Genomic DNA, 16,477 nt, shown 5'->3' with positions numbered 1-16,477 from the left:
GAGGCCGGAGAGCCTAATCCAGCAAAGCGGAGAGAGGGAACCCAGGCTGGTTGAGCAGGAGAGGCTCAGTGAAATCCCAGTAGATCAGGTGGCATCCCAGAAGGGGGTCCAACCTGTCGCCACATAGACTTGGGTGTTGCAAATTTGTGTCTATTTTGTCAAACTGTCTCATTTGAAGGAGAAAAACAAATTGGAAATGCTCAAATGGTTCATTTCAATATTTCTGAAGTGAAACATCTTGAATGCTTCATTTGACCCAAAGTGAATTTTCTTCTGGTTTTTCAATTTGCCAGAAATACTGAAAAAAATCATTTTTAAATTGATTTATATAAATCTCCCCACTGTATTTTCCACTGAATGCATCCGATGAAGTGAGCTGTAGCTCACGAAAGCTTATGATCAAATAAATTTGTTAGTCTCTAAGGTGCCACACGTACTCCTTTTCTTTTTGCGGATACAGACTAACACGGCTGCTACTCTGAAACCTGTCATTATGCTTGTGTACAATTCTTCAATAAGCCACTAACATTGTTTGGCGTCATCCAATGTAGCTCATATGGTCAATATTCCCAGCTTCAGATACACAAATGATACATGCATACAAATTAGATATTCACATTCAGTAAATCATAACCTTTCCAATGATACCTTACATGAGCCATCTTGAATAAAGTACATCTCAGTTCTGTCATAAGCATATTTCCATAAAGAATATGGAGTGTAATGTCACATATGGTTTTCAGCGAGAAAGAATTTCAGCACAAAAAGTTTCTCCCAGTTCCATTCAAGACATATCCCCAAATGTAACTGTCTCATTTACATTGCTGGTGTGGGTTCTTCATGTTCCATCCCAAAGCTGCCTGATGCAGAAATGGAACCCAGCTGCCAGTTCCCTTCAACCCCGAGCAGACACCCCCAAACTGGTGGTATGTTCTATAATTAGATCTCACCACGCTAGTAACAAATGTGAATGCCCAAAGTACTACAATAGTCTTATAATGGAGTCACAGACAAGTCCCCTTCCACATGTCTATCTTGACAACCAGGCAAGTTGAACTATGTGATGAATGGTCACTTACACCAAAAATCACAAAATATTCAGGTTACACCCAGTCCCAAGAGACCAGTCACTCATCCAGGTCAATTTGCATCCTAGATCTCACACCAAAGACAATGCTGGTAGAAAATTCTATAGTAATCTAACTAAAGGTTTATTAGATAGGAAAAAGGAATGAGAGATATTGAGAGGTTAAAGCAGATAAAAATATATGTACAGGCGAGTCACAATCCATAATGTCAAAAAGTAGCAGAGAGGTAGTAAGCTGCCAGTTTCCCAAAAGTCTTCTAGGGCTACCCAGAAAGATAATGGAACAAATAACTATGCAATCAATTTGCAAACATCTAGAAGATAATAACACGATAAGTAACAGTCAGCATGGATTTCTCAAGAACAAATCGTGTCAAATCAACCTGATGGCTTTCTTTGACAGGGTAACAAGCCTTGCGGATGGGGGGAAGCGGTAGATGTGGTAGATTTTGACTTCAGTAAAGCTTTTGATACTGTCTCTCATGACCTTCTCATAAATGAACTCGGGAAATACAACCTAGAGCTACTGTGGAGCTACTATGAGGTGGGTGCATAACTGGTTGGAAAACCGTTCCCAGAGAGTAGTTATCAGTAGTTCACCATCAGGCTGGAAGGGCATAATGAGTATGGGATCAGTTCTGGGTCCAGTTCTGTTCAATATCTTCATCAATGATTTAGATAATGACATAAAGAGTTTGCGGACGATACCAAACTCGGAGGGGTTGCAAGTACTTTGAAGGATAGGATTAAAATTCAAAATGATCTGGACAAACTGGAGAAATGGTCTGAAGTAAATAGGATGAAATTCAGTAAGGACAAATGCAAAGTACTCCATTTAGGAAGGAACAATCAGTTGCACACATATAAAATGGGAAACGACAGCCTAGGAAGGAGAACTGCAGAAAGGATCTGGGGGTCATAGTGGACCGCACGCTAAATATGAGTCAACAGTGTAACGCTATTGCAAAAAAAGCGAATATAATTCTGGGATGTATTAGCAGGAGTGTTGTAAGCAAGACACGAGAAGTAATTCTTCTGCTCTACTCCATGCTGATTAGGCCTCAACAGGAGTATTGAGTCCAGTTCTGGGCACCACATTTCAGGAAGAACGTGGACAAATTGGAGAAAATCCAGAGAAGAGCAACAAAAACAATTAAAGATATAGAAAACATGACCTACAAGGGAAGATTGAAAAAATTAGGTTTGTTTAGTCTGGAAAACAGAGGACTGACGGGGGACATGATAACAGTTTTCAAGTATGTAAAAGGAGGAGGGAGAAAAATTTGTTACAAGGAGGAGGGAGAAAAATTGTTCTTCTTAACCTCTGAGGACAGGACAGGAAACAATGGGCTTAAATTGCAGCAAGGGCAGTTTAGGTTGGACATTAGGAAAAACTTCCTAACTGTCAGGATGGTTCAGCACTGGAATAAATTGCCTAGGGAGGTTGGGGAATCTCCATCATTGGAGGTTTTTAAGAGCAGGTTAGTCAAACCCCTGTCAGGGATGGTCTAGATAATACTTACTTCTGTCATGAGTGCAGGGGACTGAATTAGATGCCCTCTCGAGGTTCCTTCCAGTCCTAATGATTCTGCGATTCTATGATTCTAAATCTGGGACTCCCCGCAGTGTTCCCTCCAATTTTTTACATCTGTGTGCGGAATGAATTTTGTTATGTGCACCAGTATGGAGGTGATGTGTGGGGCTGAGGCGTTTGGCGTGTGGGAGGGGGATCAGGCTGGAGCAGAGAGTTGGTGTGGGGGGGTGAGGGTGCAGGCTCTGGGGTGCAGGTTCTGGGGTGGGGCTTGGGATGAGGGGATTGCTGTGCTGGAGGGGGCACAGGAGAACGGTAGAGGGTTGGGTGCAGAGGGTGCGGGCTCCAGGTAGGGGTGCAGGCTCTGGGGTGGGGTGCAGGGGCTTGGGGTGCAGGCTGCCCCCGGGCAGCTTGGGGCTGGGTGAGTGGCACCTCTCTCCAGCCATGACAGCTCCGGCAGGCCTGGGCTGGGTCAGTGGAGGGGCTCCTCTCTCTGGCAGCTCTGGCTGGGCTGCGCCAGGCTGTGCTGGGTGAGGGGCACCTCTTCCTGGCAGCTCTGGTGGGGCTGGGCTGGGCTGGGCTGGGTGAAGGCACCTCTCCCAACCTGCGTGGCCCTTGAGAGCCTACTGCACAGCCACGCGGCCGCACTGCTTACAGGGAACTTAGGCTCCCCGTCTTCTTGTTCAATTATTCTACGCTGTTAGAATCCAAACAGTCCAGGGATAAGCATTTTTCCTCTTCTCCATATTTATAGCTTCTTCTCACAGAAACCAAGCTGACAGCAGCAGTTCCCACACAGGTCCCTTCATGGAGTGCGGGGGGAGGAATGCGCGTAACAAAGTCTTTGATCCTTGATCTTCCACAATGGCTCATATGCATTTAACGAACAGGATTTAACATCTTCCGATTAGAGCCCATTTGTAGTACACAAGGCTTTTCCCCTGCTTGATAACTTACATAGTCACAGAGGTTTACAAAGCAAATGCTTGCTCTCGCTTTCTAACATGGGGTATAGCTGAATGAGAATAATACATGCTATGTCCTACAGCCATATCTTAAAACACCAAACACATTCTTTTCAGTTCAACATCTAGTATCTATTTTGATAATGCTAACACACAGGTAAGCCAGACTGGCTCCCAGCTAAGCATTTGTAAGCGTTCAGTGAGGCCTGGGGCCTTGGCATGAGCTGGCGCCTAGTCTGCCAGCGTCACGGAGCAATTGCATAGAACATAAGGAGAGGTGTAAAGTTAGGGGACCCCCAGTGCTTAATTTGTGCCAGAGCAGAGCCCCCGCACTTCCAGGGTTGGCAGTTCATAGCCTCGGCACCTCTGGGCTGGCTGCATCAGTTATGAATGTAAAAAAAATTTCTTGACCCCTGGTACCTCTTTCATTACAAATTAAGTACCAGGGACCTCATACTGTGGTGAAGTGCATGGCATAAGGAACTGAATGGAACAGAAATGAGTTAGAGAACAGGAAAGGCAGTGTGGGCCAGCTGATTGGATTGGGAGTCATAGAATCATAGAATATCAGGGTTGGAAGGGACCTCAGGAGGTCATCTAGTCCAACCTCCTGCTCAAAGCAGGACCGATCCCCAATTAAATCGATCCATTACTGGATCTACTGTGGGATCTTGAGCAAGTCATTTGATTGGATTGGGAGTCAGGAGACTTGTGATCTATTACTGTATCTACCATGGGATCTACTGGATCGACTCTGATCTACTGTGGGATCTGCTGGTTCTACTGTAGGATCTTGGGCAAGTCATTTGCCACTGAGCATCCCTAGAACACCAGACATTCCGGTACTTCTGGGAACGGCATGGACTCCCCGTTGCCTGCGTGACCCTGCCCCCTCCAGCATGATCTTGCACGCCTGGTGCATATGAGCTCATGCTGCCTAGAGGATGCCATTGTGAAGAGCTCAGCAGTGCACTCTTCAAGATGGCATCCCATGTCCACAATGACCAACAAAGCCATGTCTAGTTTTGTCCCAATACCAGATGGGGACAACCATAGACAAAGAGGTCTATCCAGCTTAAAACCAGACTAATGGCCTGCCTGGGTGCACTGTAAAAATAATACTATTCTGCACAGACTGGATTGAGCCATATGAGCAGAGAAGAAGAACTGGGCAGAGATTGGCCCCTTTATTTATCGGAGGCTTATTTCTGCCATCCTTATCTATGCTAAAAGCACCTGACTCCACGAGGAGTCTCGCTGTAGTCAACAGGACTACTTGAAAGAATAAAGTATCACTCTACATGGGAGAGGTGCAGGATAGGATACAGAGCATCATTAGCCCTAGATTGAATGCATTACAGTAATGCAAGGAACGGACTGGGAGCTTCGTGAATGGTATCTGGAACTGCTGGGCTGTTCAGATGCTCCTTGTGGGGGCCAAGCATCCCGGAGAGATAGTGACTATATAAGAACCTGTTCATCTGGGGACTTTAATAGTCTGTCTGAACTGGATTCAGAAAGATATAAAGTCAAATATACTGCAGTTGCATGAAAGTAGCTAGCAACTGTCTTATTCCTGGCCCTTCTTATTAGGCATCAGCGTGAGACACCTCCCTGATTGGTGCCTCTGTGATAGAGATGGGCCTCAACCACAGAATTCACACCAGCCTCTGGATCCAAAATTCATCACCAGAACTAGTCTTTTCAGAGTGTGAATCAAATTGCCAAACCCAAACAACATGTGACCCAGGTCATTGCACAGACCTGGCCAGTAGAGAAATTTGGATTCACACCCAGGTTTGGTTTCTGAATCTCTGCTATGTGTGGGGTGTTAGGATCCTGGATTTTGATTTGCAACATTTACTGCAGAATTTCTGGGGTTCAGAAAGTAGCAACGAGAATGATCTAGGGTCTAGACAGCGTCTTAATATGAAGAGAGATTGAAAAGGTTGGAACTGTTTACCTTACAGCAGTGGTTTTCAATTTTTTTTTCATCTGCAAACCCCTAAAAATTTTCAAATGGAGGCGTGGCCCTCTTTGGAAATCTCAGCCATAGTCTGTGGACCCCCCGGGGTCCATGGACCACAAATTGAAAATCACTGCCTTACAGGAGAGAAATAAGAGGGAACATATTAAAATTATATAAAGTAGTGAATGGTCTAGGAAAGGTAGATCAGGAGCTTCTGTTTAACCTGTCTTGTAACACAGGAACAAAGGGATGTTCAAGGTGGGACATTTCTAACCCGATAAAAGGCAGGACTTTTTCACACAGTGTGTAATTAGACTGTGGACAACAGGGACCAGATCCCTGGGTCCAACCAAGCTGTACTTGTTGTGGGACCTGAGGTTGGGGAAGTAACCTTACCCTTGAGCCTGCTCTAAATTACCCCTGTTAATATAGTCCCCGGGAGATTGCACCCTCAGCTGGGGATAGCCAGAGCACATTGCCCTCTAGCTCCACACCAGCAACGCCTCCAGGTGTCTGGACATAGCGTCGGCGACGCAGCAGGAGGTAGACCCTTGGGGGATCACCCTGCACACCAGGAACCCCCAGCAGATCTGTTAAAGCCGTTCTCCAGCCCACTGGGGAAGCACAAAGGGAGCCGAGTGGGGCAGGGGCACAGGCAGAGGGCTACTCTGTGGGTTAGCTACATACCCAATGTACAAAGCTGCCGAGCGTACCGGGTGTCACCAGAAGTGCACTGAGCAGTTGCACAAATCGAATAATACTGCAATACCACTGGTCCTGCCATATAGCTGGCCCAACGACACACGGGCTGTATGAGAAATTTCACCAGAAAGTCTGCTCTGCCTAAATTTGCAGCCCAGTTTGCAGCTTGAATGGAGGCATACATTTACCAGCCACAGGGAACACTGTGCTAATCTAGTCTGACTCTTGAATAAACACAGGCCACAGACTCTCACCGGGCCATTCCTGTACTGGTGAGAATTATTCTTCCCTATTAACTAAGTAAAAGAGTCCTCTTAGCATCCATAGATTATAAGGCCCCAGGGAACAATTATGATAATTTATTCTGATCTCCTGCATAACACAGGCCACAGAACTCCCCTGAATTCATGCTCTACTTTGAACAGGAATAGCTTTTAGGAAAACTTCTGACCCTAATTTTAAAGTAGCCAGAACGCTGGTGAATGATTCCAATGGTTAATTACCCTCCCTGTTAAAAATCTGCCCCTGATTTCCAGTCTGAATTTGTCTAGCTTCAGTTTCCAGCCATTGGCTCTTGTTACACCCATGGACTTATCTGCATAGAATCAATCCTCTATCTTTGGAGGATAATTACCCATAATTAATTAGGAGTATTAGCAAACTGTATGCCGTGCTACCAGCTTACTAATAAATGTCGGTGTTTGTAAACTATATAACCAGCGCAGCTGTTTTACGGACTGATTAAATAAGGTCAGCTGCCATTAAAAGCAGAGAGCTTTGCATTGTTACCTCTTTTAGCTAGAGGAGCAGCCTGTGAATGTTACTGTTCTAAGCTGATTTTTTGAACTTGTTATTAAACCTAATAAGAGACTTTCATCTGGCAGTTCATATAACACCACATTCTAAACCATACACTGCCAGATGTTGGGTCGAAACCTAGAATGATATGAGGATCATGTTCCTGACCGCTGATTGGTTCTGCAAATTTGGAACAGCATTTAAATGTTGCCCTGCTAATAGCTTTTAAACAGAAATAAAATTATCTCACCCATCTCAGCTATGGTCCCAAGAGAACTTTCTAAGATTTATAGGTGATACATTTATTTTTCACAATTCCTTCAAACTTTTGAAATTTAGAAATCCGTTTTTCCCCAGGTCCAAAAGAAAATAGTTAATTATAGAACAATTAAAATTAAGGCATTATATATACTGCTAGTTCAGATTTGGGTTATTAGGCTTTACTGTAGAATGTCATTTAAGAGAAAATATGGGTTTAACTGAGAAATGAATATCCAATAACATTTTGGGATCCAGCTGAAATTTGGCAATTTTGGATGTAGAGGAGTACTGGTGAATTTGAAAGGAAAATCTCTCATCTAGCAGTACAACTTGTGATTTTGTGTCCATTACAAACAGTGAAGACAGACAGATTGGAGATTCAGAAATTCCTGGAATGCCAGCAGGTAGTATTTGACAAAACAAAAAAACTGCAAAACTGTCTCTGAAAATAAATTCTGTCCTGTTCACACCTCTCTGAATAAGTTTATTTAAACTCCACATTATCCTTAGTCAAAAACATACAGGTAGAATAATTCTTTAAAGAACGCATAGATTCTAAGCAGTTTTTATTTGCTTGCTTTACTTACACTCTTTTGCTTATTAGGTCAATTGAAAGCTCAGTTGATTCCAGAGCTTTCCACAGCAGAAACAGACACTCTGTGCCACCATCGCACTGCAAACCCCCTTTCAAAGTTTATTTTAAAAAAAAAATCTTTCTTAGGTGTCCCACAGCTCTGAGCGAATGTGATTTTACCCCTTTTATTACTGAGGCTCTCTGGTAAAGCACCAATTATCTAGAGTAACTAGGCATAGCCAGGTGAGTTGTGTCTAAATGACCATTTAAACCTGTCTTAGCTTCAGCCAATCTATCAGCCTGTTTTTCTACGTCTCATATAAATTTCCTGGAGGAGACTTGTGGAATGATGCCCTTCTAGATCTCAAAGCATGAGACTAAAGAACCACTCTATTAGCATGGGGCTGTGGGAGACTCAAAGTTCTTATTTGAGTCAGCCACTAGAGGGGGACAAAGAGACCTGCAGGGTTACAGTGAACCGTTCACTTTTGTCATTTCTTCCCAAGTGCAAAGGTGAAGGATGTTCCTCCAGTTCCTGTTCCTCTTGCTGTGCCGGTGAGAATTGCAGTCTTTCGCCCGCATGATGTTATTTTTCTTGATTTCTAGAGTTACTTGGATACGTTCAGCATTTCTCTCCCCCACCCTGATAGAAAATGTCTGATTTTTTTTCCCCCATGAACATTCTTTTCAAAATGTTCCATTTTAGATGAAAAATTTCAAATGAAAAGTCTTTTTTAAATGCCGTTTCAGTGACGGGGAAGAGGGGGGGAAGAGACTGTCTTGCATTTGCTTTATTCCCCCCTTTTTACCTCCAATGGAAAAACAGTACAGCGAGAGAAAGTGGTTCTTATCCCGCTGAAACAAAACACTTTTTGAACAAGATGTTTTTAATTTTTGTCAAAAAATGAAAAAAATTGCGGAAAAATTTCAAATGGAATGAAAAATTTCTTTGGATTATTTTGCAAAATAGGTTTGTTTGTTTTTTCAAACAGCTCGAACAATTTTTTTAAACAACCTGTTTGTGTTAATTCTGCAATGACGTATTTTTATTATCCTAAATGCGCCTGCCTCATAAGGCTGGATTTGGAAGCAAAAGAGAAGCGGTAACTACATGTCCCACTTTCTTTGGTCCTGCTTTGAACAGGGGGTTGGAATAGATGACCTCCTGAGGTCCCTTCCAACCCTGATATTCTATGATTCTTTCATTACAATTGCCTCCAATAAACGTTGAGGGCAAATTAGAAGGCCTCATCCAAATCCCATTGTAATCGGTGGGTGTCCTTCCACTGACTTCATCAACCAGCTTTGGATCAGGCCCAGAGATTGGTGTAGTGAAGAATTTTGTTTCTTCAGATATACTGTTCAAGCTGAAGTACAGGGCTGGTGATGGCAGTGCTTATTCCTCAAGCCTACCCTGAAGGACGGGGTCAAACTGGGAAAAAAGCGTGGCGGAACTCTTCTATGCTCCGCCTACAAAACCAAACTCCACCCACAAAAGCTCCACCCCTATGAGTTGCAAAAAATGAGATTAGGTGATGCCAACAGTCAAATGAGGATTTCTCTCTGGGGTCGGCTCCCCTGGGGTTCATCTCTACTCATGGGGGTCTGCTGTTGGGTTTTAGTGCAGGGGTTCGCAAAGTGAAACACATGGTACGACCAGATTTCCATGCTAAGAGATGAAAATCGGACGGTGGCTTATTTTTAGGCAAAGGGGATCGGATGGAATTTTCAAAGGACCACACGTTTCATTGGAAGAGCGTTAGTGAATTAGGAGCAAGAGTCCCATCCACTGGCAAGGGGATTTCTGCTGCTAAATGATCCTGCGCCTTGGAAAGTCCCTCCCTTAATCAAAATACATATTTTACGTTTGAACTGGATTATTTTAAATCCCACTTGTTTAAAATTGTGAGGATGAAACCCTCGCTCCCACAGCATAAACTCACTATCAACTATCATGAATAACAAATTAGGGGGGGCAATTAGCTCAGCTGACAGTATTGGGTCACACGTCCTGCACTGCTGGGCCGCAATGGAGTGCACAACGGGACTCACGACACATGAAGTGATCCACACTACAGCCTTGTAGCTGGGCTGTTACCCTGCTCCTGGGATAAAAGGAGTGAGAGCAGCTGAGGGAGGCTGGCTGAGTAGCTGGCCCCAGGTGTGGCCAGCTCAATCAGGGCCCAGCTGGCCCTGATAAGGGGGCTGTGAGTCAGGAGCCGGGACAGTCTCACTCTAGCTTGGAGTGGGAAGAACCTGGCTGCCTGGGAGCACAGGGCCCTTTGGGCAGAGCAGTGCTGGGGAGGGGTAAGAGGAGCTGGGGAGCTCCTGCCTGGCAACTCCCCAGGCTGAGGCCTTGTTAAAGGCCTAAGGAGGTACTGGGGCTGTAGAGGTGTGGCCCAGGGACAGGCAGAGGCAGCCGGTCCAACCCCTTTTCGATGATGAGTGGCCACTACAGACTGCAGTTTGCCCCAGAGAAAGGGGGCTAGATGAAGACTGGTAGTAGCCACTGAGTCAAAGTGGGTATCGGGGGGTTGGGGAGACCCTGAGGAGGGGAGACCCTGAGTGTGGGGGCACTGCTGTGGGGCAGCACCCCAAGGGTGTGGGAGAGACAGAGGGCCAGAGGTGGTGGAGACAACAGGGCTGGTAACCAAAGGAGAGAAACTGACCAGCTGGAGGTGCTCTGAGGCTGGAAGGAGCTAATTCCCGGACTGACCAGCAGGAGGCGCCACGGCGGTGAATGCACACAGTGCTACAAGCCTATTAAACAGAATAAATAAAACTGGATTTAGAAATCTGGATTGTGGAGTAGTTATTAATGGAGCTGGTCAAATAGTTTTTTAAAAATAAATATTTTAGAAACAAGGGAAAGTCTGAACTGGAGCCTAAAGGGAAGAGAGAGCTAGCGGGACAGGGGGTGATGTAGTCAGAGTTCTTTGAACGTCAGACACCAAAGCACAATGTTCTGAACATGCTGGAGTCTGGAGAGGAGGGACGCGGTAGCCCACTGGGAAGCGAGATGCATTCAGTGAGAAAGGCGAGACACACATGGAGGAGGCCTCTCGGCAGAAGTGGCCCTGAGAGGGTGGAGTGCAGATGCAATGTGGCGCTGGGGATAATAGGCAGAGCTGTAGGAGATATGAGAGGAGCTGCAGAGTTCAAAGTCAGCAATTCCCGGAGCCAGATTAAAGCTATCCAAGTCTCTAGGCACACCCTCCAAAGGGGAACCCCAAGGCCCTGCCCCCACATGGGGTGGTAGCCGTACACACTGCTCCACATAACAGCCACCTGCAGGTCTGGTGGGAGTTCACCACCTCACCTCTCCTCCAGGATCACCAACCCAAAGCAATCTCCAGGACCACCTCTTCTTGTCTGAGACAGGCGTCAGGCTGCCTGGAAAGGAGAGAGGATTCAGCCCCCATTTCACCTGACCAGAGGGCTGTGTGCGTGATGAATCCTGCCCACACCACGCTGCATTCATGAGGGGATAGTGGCAGCAGGGGCCTACCATGTTCACAGTCTTCTCCTGGGGGTCTGCTGTTGGGTTTTAGTGCAGGGGTTCACAAAGTGAAACACATGGTACGACCAGATTTCCACGTGGTGGTCGGTTCGGGAACCTTGTGCAGTGGGTCTTGGAGTAAAACACCCCTTTACGATGAACGAGGCAGCACATACTTCACTGAGCTATTGTTTTAAGCTGTCTGCTTGGATCATAAATGAGGACAAGAAACACAATATTTTTTAATAAGTGAAAGTTTCTGTTCTGCTGTCACGTGGGACACCAGGAGCAGCCCTAGGCTTGAGCTTCTAGTGGCCATGCCTGAATCTGGGCCTGATTATTAGCGGAAGTTTATGGAGAACGGATGAAAATGGAAGGCCAAAGTCAAGAAATTTGTTCTGCTAGCCACACGCTATGCTGTGAACATAGAAATGTAACCCCCGTTTGGTGCTCGGTTAGTGCTTAATGGGCACATCTCAGTTAAACACAGAATTTATTTGATTGCAGATGGTGCAGTATGGCCAATCTGCCTAGCTGAACTCACCCCAAGTAAGTTTTTCCTTTACTTGGTTCTAATATTATTGCACATATCAAATTCTGATGCATCTATTGTTCATCCTTGGTGTCACATAAGCTGCCAAATAGATGTCGAATGATAATGAATTTGGTCCCCACCTACCTGAGCTAGAGGCAGAAGACCTTATCTAATTACACCACGCAGTGCCCTCTGACAAGGAGTTAGTATTCCTGGCAGAGACTGGTGGAATTCTGAAGATTAAACCTGGAGTTTCTTCCTTTTCCATAATATCTATGGGGGGGGGGGGTTCCTCAGGGCGAGTTAGTTCACTTTTGAATACATAGCACTAGGACACTGCAGAAGAGCAATGCACCAGCCAGCATGCCCCCTCATGGCTGGTCGTGGCATAGCAGACTGTCCTCCTCCAGTACCTGGAGTGATCTGCTTCTTGCCAATTTGCACTCCGGACAGGTCCCCCACCCCTTTGTGGGGTAACAGAGATCTGCCAAACAAATAATCCAGCAGCTTCACACCAGGTCTTGGGCCTGATTCTGGACCCACCCTATCAGGGAGTTTCATGCCATCCTCCTTGGGGTCTGGTTGGGGAACCCAGCCCCCCCACACTGGGTTCCAGTTCAGGAACACTGGAGCAAGCCTCTAAGCAAGCCTTTGCTTCCTCACTCCTGGCTGTCTTCTTGGACCACTTCCTCACTGATCCAGTCTCTAGGCTCTTTCCCTCAGCTCCTTTCTAGGCTCTTACAGGCCTCCAATAGCTTTGTCCGTGGCGATCCAACGCTTCTCTGTCTCGCCTCAGGCTCTCTGTGTGTTTGTGTCTCTCTGTTGACCCTTTGGTAGAACTTCTTTCTCAGGAGATCATCCCCAGGCCCTTCTGCCATGAAGTCCTTCCTGTATCAGTCACGCAACTCCTCCCCAGTTGGGCCTAATACTAAATTAGGCCTGGCCCACCCTACGGGTGCAACCAGGTTCACTAATTGGTCTGCACCAGTTAACCCTTTGACTGCCAATGTGGGGGTATACACTCCACCACAGACACAAATAGCATGAAAGATAAATCCACACCAGTTTCCCCAAGTTTATACTGTATCATGTCTTCTTGCAAGAAATTAGACGTCGAAAACTGGTGTCAGTAGAAAGCATATACCAGGCATGGGCGGCACGTAATGGAGGCTGTGGGAGGGGCAATGGCGGATTACTGCATTGTCTCATGGGGCCCTTGCCCAGGGGCCCTGGCCACTTAGGGGCCCTCAGAAAAATCTCCCCCGCCACGGCCCCGGGGCTGGAGGAGCTCTTGCTCCCCAATGCAGCCCCAGGGCCATGGTGGGGGCACAAAGCTTGTCCGGTCTCAGGGCCACAGTGGAGTGGGGGAGGGCAGAAAGGAGTGAACAGGGGACCGGGCCTTGGGGGAAAGAGATGGATTGGGGGCAGAACAGGGGCGCTGAAGGGAGTTCTCCAGATCCCAGCTTTACTACCTTAGGGCAAACTGAAGTGAGCTGTAGCTCACAAAAGCTTATGCTCAAATAAAAATTTGTTAGTCTCTAAGGGTATGTCTACACTACGAAATTAGGTCGAATTTATAGAAGTCGGTTTTTTAGAAATCGGTTTTATATATTCGAGTGTGTGTGTCCCCACAGAAAATGCTCTAAGTGCATTAAGTGCATTAACTCGGCGGAGCGCTTCCACAGTACCGAGGCAAGCGTCGACTTCCGGAGCATTGCACTGTGGGTAGCTATCCCACAGTTCCCGCAGTCTCTGCTGCCCATTGGAATTCTGGGTTGATATCCCAATGCCTGATGAGGCTAAAACATTGTCGCGGGTGGTTCTGGGTACATATCGTCAGGCCCCCGTTCCCTCCCTCCCCCCGTGAAAGCAAGGGCAGACAATCATTTCGCACCTTTTTTCCTGAGTTACCTGTGCAGTCGCCATACCACGGCAAGCATGGAGCCCGCTCAGGTAACAGTCACCCTATGTCTCCTGGGTGCTGGCAGACGCGGTACGGCATTGCTACACAGTAGCAGCAACCCCTTGCCTTGTGGCAGCAGACGGTACAGTACGACTGGTAGCCGTCATCGTCATGTCTGAGGTGCTCCTGGCCACATCGGCTGGGAGTGCCTGGGCAGACATGGGCGCAGGGACTAAATTTGGAGTGACTTGAGCAGGTCATTCTCTTTAGTCCTGCAGTCAGTCCTATTGAACCGTCTTATGGTGAGCGGGCAGGCGATACGGACTGCTAGCAGTCGTACTGTACCATCTTCTGCCGAGCAGCCATGAGATGTGGATGGCATGCAGTCCTTCTGCACCGTCTGCTGCCAGCCAAAGATGTAAAAGATAGATGGAGTGGATCAAAACAAGAAATAGACCAGATTTGCTTCCCCCCCTCCCCTTTCTAGGGGACTCATTCTTCTAGATCACACTGCAGTCACTTACAGAGAAGGTGCAGCGAGGTAAATCTAGCCATGTATCAATCAGAGGCCAGGCTAACCTTCTTGTTCCAATAACGACAATAACTTAGGTGCACCATTTCTTATTGGAACCCTCTGTGAAGTCCTGCCTGAAATACTCCTTGATGTAAAGCCACCCCCTTTGTTGATTTTAGCTCCCTGAAGCCAACCCTGTAAGCGCCCCTCCCAGCGTCAGAGCAATGGCAAACAATCGGGCATCTGAGAGTGCTGTCCAGAGCAGTCACAATGGAGCACTCTGATGGGGCTAAAACATTGTCGCGGGTGGTTCTGGGTACGTGTCGTCAGGCCCCCGTTCCCTCCCTCCCTCCGTGAAAGCAAGGGCAGACAATCGTTTCGCGCCTTTTTTCATGAGTTACCTGTGCAGACACCATACCACGGCAAGCATGGAGCCAGCTCAGGTAACCGTCACCCTATGTCTCCTGGGTGCTGGCAGACGCGGTACGGCTTTGCTGCACAGTAGCAGCAACCCATTGCCTTCTGGCAGCAGACGGTGCAATACGATTGGTAGTCGTCCTCGTCGTGTCCGAGGTGCTCCTGGCCACGTCGGCTGGGAGCGCCTGGGCAGACATGGGCGCAGGGACTAAATTTGGAGTGACTTGACCAGGTCATTCTCTTTAGTCCTGCAGTCCTATTGAACCGTCTTATGGTGAGCGGGCAGGCGATACGGACTGCTAGCAGTCGTACTGTACCATCTTCTGCCAGGCAGGCAAGAGATGAGGATTGCTAGCAGTCGTATTGTACCATCTTATGCCAGGCAGGCAAGAGATGAAGATGGCTAGCAGTCGTACTGTACCATCTTCTGCCAAGCAGCCATGAGAGGTGGATGGCATGCAGTCCTTCTGCACAGTCTGCTGCCAGCCAAAGATGTAAAAGATAGATGGAGTGGGTCAGAACAAGAAATAGACCAGATTTGTTTTGTACTCATTTTCCTCCTCCCCTGTCTAGATCACACTGCAGTCACTCACAGAGAAGGTGCAGCGAGGTAAATCTAGCCATGTATCAATCAGAGGCCAGGCTAACCTCCTTGTTCCAATAACAACGATAACTTAGGTGCACCATTTCTTATTGGAACCCTCCGTGCAGTCCTGCCTGAAATACTCCTTGATGTACAGGCACACCCTTTGTTGATTTTAGCTCCCTGAAGCCAACCCTGTAAGCCGTGTCGTCAGTCGCCCCTCCCTCCGTCAGAGCAATGGCAGACAATCGTTCCGCGCCTTTTTTCTGTGCGGACGCCATACCAAGGCAAGCATGGAGGCCGCTGAGCTCATTTTGGCAATTAGGAGCACATCAACCACCACACGCATTATCCAACAGTATATGCAGCACCAGAACATGGCAACGCGATACCGGGCGAGGAGGCGACGTCAGCGCGGTCCCGTGAGTGATCAGGACATGGACACAGATTTCTCTGAAAGCATGGGCCCTGCCAATGCATGCATCATGGTGCTAATGGGGCAGGTTCATGCTGTGGAACGCCGATTCTGGGCTCGGGAAACAAGCACAGACTGGTGGGACCACATAGTGTTGCAGGTCTGGGACGATTCCCAGTGGCTGCGAAACTTTCGCATGCGTAAGGGCACTTTCATGGAACTTTGTGACTTGCTTTCCCCTGCCCTGAAGCGCATGAATACCAGGATGAGAGCAGCCCTCACAGTTGAGAAGCGAGTGGCGATAGCCCTGTGGAAGCTTGCAATGCCAGACAGCTACCGGTCAGTTGGGAATCAATTTGGAGTGGGCAAATCTACTGTGGGGGCTGCTGTGATGCAAGTAGCTCACGCAATCAAAGATCTGCTGATATCAAGGGTAGTGACCCTGGGAAATGTGCAGGTCATAGTGGATGGCTTTGCTGCAATGGGATTCCCTAACTGTGGTGGGGCTATAGACGGAACCCATATCCCTATCTTGGCACCGGAGCACCAAGCCGGCGAGTACATAAACCGCAAGGGGTACTTTTCGATAGTGCTGCAAGCTCTGGTGGATCACAAGGGACGTTTCACCAACATCAACGTGGGATGGCCGGGAAAGGTGCATGATGCTCGCATCTTCAGGAACTCTGGTCTGTTTCAAAAGCTGCAGGAAGGGACTTTATTCCCA

This window comes from Lepidochelys kempii, chromosome 5 (genome assembly GCF_965140265.1).
Source record: "Lepidochelys kempii isolate rLepKem1 chromosome 5, rLepKem1.hap2, whole genome shotgun sequence".
Taxonomy (NCBI): Eukaryota; Metazoa; Chordata; order Testudines; family Cheloniidae; genus Lepidochelys; species Lepidochelys kempii.
This window is presented reverse-complemented; position numbering follows the sequence as displayed.